Below are 7,500 nucleotides of genomic sequence, written 5' to 3' on the forward strand. Positions count from 1 at the left end.
GTGTATTCTACCATTTAAATTCAGGAACAAGCATTGCATTACATTGTTCTTGCCACTAGAACATAAACTTCACACGTTATCGCCCCCGTGTAATATCCTCAATATATGTTGACAACAATGAGCCTCAATAGACACTTCCTATGAGGCTGGAATTACAAGGGAATTACACGGGGGCGAGAGGGTATGAAGTTTATGTTCGAGTGGCAAGAACAATGCGCTCAAGTGAGATATTGTTCTTACAACAAGAAGATACTATTAATAGTGTCTACTGCATCTGTCCCCGCCAAAGACAATACGGATGGCGGTGTTTTCCCATAGCGCTTTGCACTATTACTAAAAATAGACTTTGTCACATGAGCCCCCCGAGTAGACTCAGACAAACATTTCGATCTACTGAAAGGAAATGTATGAGTGAAGTAAGCGATAGTGAAGAAAAAAAAAAAGAAGAAAACTTGATAAATCTGTGGATTTGGTTTCTAAAACTAGGCACGCAATGCGTACATGTGATAGTCCAGCAACGTACACAGCGGTTTATTCCGTAATTGTCAATTGTGATGAGTTTTGTTTTCCAGAAGATCCAAGGTTTGTCTTCGCCGGTAATATATAGCTCTACTTGTACACCGTATTGTTTTGATAACGTAAATTACAGTGGTGCCATGGTAGTAAATAGCCGAACTCTAAGAATGCCAGTGGTTACTAGTAAAATACTAAACCCAGAAAGATTGAAGGAAATAAAAGGGAATCGAGATACATTGGCCTCGGGGGTGACATGTTAATCATTTTCAAGTTCGCTTGCAACTTCTTTGCACCTCAAGTTTAAGCGTGCCTGAGCTAATGACACCTTTCCAAGACATATTTGCATTGAAGTTCAGCGCTGTCGAGCGGAGTTAGTATCTGGATGGGTGACCCCAAAATGTACGACTTGCCGTGTCAGAAACATAGCACCAAAAATTCTACTTTAATGCTCAAAGATGCGAACTAAGCAAGGTACACATTTTGTTAGCCTGCCTTATACAAAACAAATATTGATGAAAAAGTAAATAAATATTGATACATGCACAGTTTTTAGGAAGAGCAGAAGCAAGTTTTCAGGAAGTGTCGATCGAGAATGAAATATACTTTTTGCCATTAGCAACAACATTTGCGACGTGAAAACAACATAAATCTTGAACCGAGGATACACAAAATTACCATCGGCGAAAAACATTTTGGGAGAGTTTTGCTACGTTCAATTTTTCTATCGTACTTTTGGCTGCATAAGTAAATCGCAAATTCGAAAGTGTCGTCAAATTCAGCGGGCTCTGTGATTAGATTAAGTTACCATGCGTGTTTACTCACGAAACAAAGAATTCATCTCTGTCAAAATGATGGCAAGACACCGGATTTTGTTTTTGTTACTTTGTTTTTTTCATCTTTCAAGTGTTGTAAAGTTTGACAAGACTGTGCGAATTCAACATAAAGATCACAATCTCCTAACTCTTGAGGTAGACCACTGTTTCTGCAAAGTCAAAAATTTACTCTCCTGGACAAGTTTATTTATCACCAGGTAATTCCATCGTTTTGGACATAGCAGCTGCTTTATTATTCATCAGCGTCACAAGTTCGTGCCGATTTTGGCGCCCATTTTGCCAAAACTCAAGCAAGCTTCCAACAGATCTGTTTATGTCCGTGAGTTATGCACGCGCTGCGGGCCTATTGTCACCACGGACTTACACTCTTACACTCTTCACAACCCGGTGACATAGTGTGTAGTGCAAAAAGGAGGTAGAATGGTTGGTACTAAACCAGATTGATGTAAATCGGACTCAAAGTATCCAGATAAATGACTATAAATTGCCGAAATCTCTCAAAGAGTTGCAGGAATCAGGAGAGAAAACCTTCATACCGCTGCCAAAACCATCCTATAACATTAAGAAATGTACGCCTTGGCTAATCGATTGAACCCGGAACACATATAGCACATATCACGAGTCCTTTGAAAGAATTATTCTCTTTTGGTTTCACGGTGTTGTTCGAACGAGTGAACGATTCACGATACGAGTGGTGTGATATTATCACACGGGTGTGTCTACCTGGTTCAAACGAGTGGACTTTTCTGGAAAATGAGTGGGCAATTTTTTTTTTGTTTTTTGTTTTTTTGCTTTGTTTTTTATTCCACACGGAATTCCGGGGACACGGGAAGTGTATGTTTTCGCGTGAGAGGCCATACATGGTATTTTCCAAGTGTTTTGGGCCGGTACAGCTGCTTTTTGGCAAAACTTTACATTAGAAGAAGGCATTCTTGAAAAACAAAAATAAGCAAAAGAAACCTTTCCATTACCTCCATCGTTTGGCAATTATAATTTTTTTTTGTTTCGTTTTGTTTTGTTTTGTTGTGCCCTTTGGCACCTGTTTCAGATCGCCCAGGGATTTCCTATAGGACAATGAATCCCACCGTGAACGAAGTACTGTTTAAAAAAACGAGCAGCAGTGTTTTATCGGGTTTAAAAACACTAGGCGTAGGCGAGTGTTTTTAGACCCGATAAAACACGTGCTGCGAGTATTTTTAACAGATTCAGGCCATGTCCACACGTATCTGGAATTTTTTTTTCCGCAAATATTGTTTTGCGAATACGAAAATTTACGCGTCCACACGCAGCGTATACAAATCGTTTACAGCCGTCCACACGTATCCGATTGTATCCGGAAATTTTGTAGTGCCCAGTTCTTTTGTCGGAGAGAATCCTTAAATGAGCATGCACATAATTGCGATTTGGCGTCATTGCTTCCGTGCCATAGCTATTGCAAGGTGTAACCAGTCGAAGCTTGTAGTTTATCACTCGAAAAAATGTCTAAATCTTCTGAAAAAGTCAAGCAAAAGTATGCTGATACATACAAATGGACCGATGATCATCAAAACATCATCTCAAAACATCCTGTCGATCTCTAAAGTATTGGTTGTGTAAATTTATAACAGCTGCATTTATCTGAACACATGATATCAAACTAGAAATCAGAGCAATTAACAAAGAAGACACAACGTTGCTGTACGCCATGTTTGTTTAATGCTCGCCGTGAAGACTGGATCCAAGAGAATGACGTAAGCGTATTCGCAAATTTCCGGACACGACCGTCCACACGTATACGTATCCGTATCGGATAAAAAAAATTCCACTCTGCAGAGCGTTTTCAAAAATTTCCGGATACGGCCGAAAAATCCGCTGGATACGTGAGGACGCAAGCCGTATTCGTAAAAAAAAAAATGGTGTTTTTAAAAATTTCCGGATACGTGTGGATGATGCCTCAAACACTCGGGCCTCTTTAGGGATTTTCCTAAACGTGATATGAATGTATTAAAAGTTAATTACATACAGACAGCAAAAGTTACGGCTTCTTGTTCGGCTGCTGCTAAAGCTCAGAAAGCTTTTCCTTGAAATACCGCCCAAACCGTGTTTCGAGAACCAAAAAATGCGGAGGAAGAGAAAGATTACTTGGATAGTTGTGCTCCAAGGGCTACTCGGTATGCCACAAAGTAGGCTTACAAAATTTTTGGCGATTGGGAAAGTTCAAGAAAAAGTAAAGATGCTAACTTGGAGGAAAGAGGATTCAAAGACTAAAGTTGACAGTATTCAAAATTTAGAAACGAGTATTGTCGAGATAAGCGCTGAATCCTTGGATTTTTGGCTGACAAAACTTGTCGCGGAGGCGGTGTGCAAGGAGAACGGAGAGCGGTATCCCCCAAGAAGTTTGAATTGTATTTACTGTGGATTACAGCGTTACTTGGAAGACAGCAATGAAAGCGACGCTATTAAATTTTTAAACAAGAATGAGGCAAAGTAAGGAAAAAGAACGTTTTTGGAATCTAATGTCAGGCGCAGAGAACTCGTTACTAAATATTTGTGCTACATTTTAGATTGAGTACGTTTCGACGAGCTTTGGATGCAGAATTGAGGGAGTGTTGTGCAAATGGCGTGGCTAATAAAACGAAGAAAGAAGACAAAGAAGCGATTACAGCGGAAGAAGAAAAGTCAGTCCTTTGGAAAAGAATCTGCTCGGTTGTCATAGTGCTAAGTCATTAATGCACACAATTTATTTTTAGTACAACGGTATCCGTGCGAAGGAGCACCGAGATTTAAGATACAATAATTTTCGAGTAGAGTCGAATGGCGTAAATTTTCATGAGACCGTATCGAAAACTTATCATGGGGGTCTCAAATATCTAAAGCGTGCACCACGCGTTGTAAAACGTGTGCTGTGATGACTTGAATGATGAAACTTTTCCATGCCTTGTAAATTGTTATGCTACCTATCGAAGGAATATCAAATGCTTAGCAGAACACGTGCAAGCATTTTACTTTAAACCAAATCCTAATTCAGCAGTATTTGGTTATCGAAAAGCATCTGTGGGTATTAATACTCTGAATAGGATTTTGCCTGATATGTTGTGCGGTCAAGCTGGTTTAAAGAGGAAGACTTCCCACTGTTTGAGGGTAACTTGCGCCACTCCGTTGTTTCAAAATTCGGCAGATGAGAAGTTAGTTCGGGAACGAACAGGACATCGGTCCATTGCGCTGTTTAATTATAGCAGCAGCAGGAAAGAAATGTCAGCAAAATTTTAGGTCTACCAGTCATCGGGGAAAACTATAACGAGAGTGATGTTAAGACGAAGATCTTGAAGGTAAAGACATTTCGGGATTGGGTGAGTTGGAGTGTGAAGTGAGCGATGAAGTTTTAAGTCAAATTCCCATTCCGAATGTTATTGAAACTAGTCAAGTCAAATCAGGCAACATTGGATAGTTGTGTCTTCAAAAACTGCACAATTAATTTTGTGAACAAGGGGAAATTGTAAAATAACGAATTTCTGTTCTAACAAGAACTTATCAGGAAAATAAACTCTTTTGTCATCTGTGGTTAATGTTTTCGTATACTGTCTTTTGGGGAATTATTTGGCATTACAATTAACGTCATCTTTATATAAAGATCTCTAGTCATCTTTATATAAAGATCACGGCAATCATATTTTCATTAATAATTTCATTGTTTATGTGTTGTACTACGATTTCCCCCGAGACAGAAATCAAGACCCTCTCCGCGGGGTTTTCAGAATGATCAGTTTCAGTTTGCAGGAAAAAATGTCAGAAAGTGATTCGTTTATTGTTTTGTGCGCATTATCGTCAAAACCTGAAATTTGGAGATTTCATGTTGCTCTTGTCGTAGTTCCCAAACTTTAACTTTAGATTATCGAACTCATATACTGCTTTTTCGAGAAAGGTTGTCAAAAAAAGGGTGTTATAGGCGGGCGACCATTTTGAGCCACTCACGGCAACCGGCATGCAGTGAGCTATTTTGCCTTTTAACTTGTCTTGTTACTACTACCTTTATATTGCTAAGGCCCGGTTCGAACTTTTCATGTGCCGAATCTAATGCAAATGAGCGAAAACAATAGATTTTTCACATTTGCATTCGATTCGGCGCATGAAATGTTCGACGTTTCAACCTGGCCCAAGTGTCTTTTCTCCATTACAGATGATTAGGCTAAAAATCTAAAAGACACTACTATCCTAGCGTGCGAAATGTTCATTTCCGGTTAACGTCCGCCTATGTCACTTTTTCTGCTAAAATTAAGTATGAGATGAGAGTTTCGACTTTGATGGGTGATATTGGCCGTTTTCACACTAGAAGACGAACAAATCGTCCGATGTGCAAACGGGACGAACAAATCGTCTGATATTTGTCCGTCTGGAGAGACGATTTTTCCGAGACGAATTGCCCGTCGAGACGAACAAGTCGACAGTACGACATAAATTCACATCAGACGGTCAAATGATTGATTTTCTCGCCGAGAGGAAATGGGACTAGCAACAGAGCGAGGTATTATGGGAAGTTTCAACATGGCGGAAATCAAGAAGAAGTCAGCGAAAAACCGTAAGGAAAGTGTTGAAACCATCATCCCACCATTGCTGATTCCTCCTTTCGTTTGGGCTTTTAGCCTTCTCGTCGCCTCTGGTGGCGCCTAAAGTTGCAACTGCTGCACAAACTGGTACTGCTAAGTTTTCTGATTCAAATACCTAAGTTGGGAGTTGAGTACCATCGACCCGTGACACCAGAAATCTTCGCCCAACAGACGTTTTCTTCCGGGGAAAAGTTTGCTACACTTGTGCAGCGTGGCGGCCATTTTGCTTTTAGAACACAACTTAAACCTAGTGCTAGTTTTTTTCGCGCTCAAATGTACTGATTTGTGCTCACATTCTCCTGGTAGTATGAATTTAAAACAGACAACGTTTCAGCGTATATGGCCGTCTGGAATTCAAATTCGACGAATAAATGTCAGATGATTTGTCCCTCCAGACGATTTGTTCGTCCTCTAGTGTGAAAACGTCCATTTCCTTTAATTGTTAACAAATCAAAAATTCTACACAAGGTGTTGGAGTGCATTCATCTGCGACTAAAATGCACCAAAGTGCAGTTATTTTTGCAATAAAGTGAAGGGCAGGAGCTTCTGCGGCACACTCGGTCGTTTTGAGTTTGAGGCCTCAAATCTAAAGGCAATATTAAGTATCAAAAAACTAAACATTTATTTAAATAATTCAATCTTTTAGCTTTATTATGATATATAGTTTGACCCCATACAGCAATACGACAATTTCATTTTTCCGCGGACACCTCATTTTCCTTTACCGAGACGTTAAGTGTATGTTTATAATATTGTGATTGCGGTAGAAACCCTTGTATCATAAAACGTAATTCCGGAAACTCTGACAAAGGAGGGCAGAGCCTAATGAGGCTCTTTGTTGTCACCATACGTTGAGGATATTACACGGTGGCGAGAAGGTATGAATTTTATGTAGTCTGGACCGGCTATAAAGATGTATGGACGTGACTGACTGAGGATAATAGGCTCATGCATTTTTAGTGATATTTGAAGGTTTGGGAAAATACGGTGGCCCATATCTGCGAACACAACAAACACTTTTCCAAACACAACACAGTGTTATCGAAACACAACAAAGTATTATCGAAACACAGCACAATAGTGAGCTTACGCAACAGGACGGCTGGAAGACTCAGGACGGCAAAATGATGAAAAACTGTCGCGTAAGATTTGGAATGTACAGTCTGGCGTGACATTTTTTCGTCATTCTGCCGTCCTGAGTCTTCCAGCCTTCCTGTTGCGTAATCTCCCTAATGTCATCAAAACAAAACGCGATGTCATCAAAACAGAACTCAGTATTTGCAAAACACAACACAATATTTTAACTGAAGGTGACTCTTGTGCGGTAGATTGTTAAGGCGGCTGATTTGACAAGCAATACTGAAACCTCGGTTGGTATTTAATTTAACAGCGGATTATTGTTAATCACTCAGCAACTGTTGAGATTCTGTGAGATTTGAATTCCTTTATGATAAACTGGGTTCTGTGTCTAAGACTTTGAGATGACCATGATGTTATGGGTGGTCGCAAAAAGGGGTTTCTCTGTATTTTTTACCGCATGAGTCAGACGTTGCTCGTTGGCATCAGAC

Source organism: Montipora capricornis, chromosome 13 (genome assembly GCF_036669925.1).
Source record: "Montipora capricornis isolate CH-2021 chromosome 13, ASM3666992v2, whole genome shotgun sequence".
In the NCBI taxonomy this organism is placed as follows: domain Eukaryota; kingdom Metazoa; phylum Cnidaria; class Anthozoa; order Scleractinia; family Acroporidae; genus Montipora; species Montipora capricornis.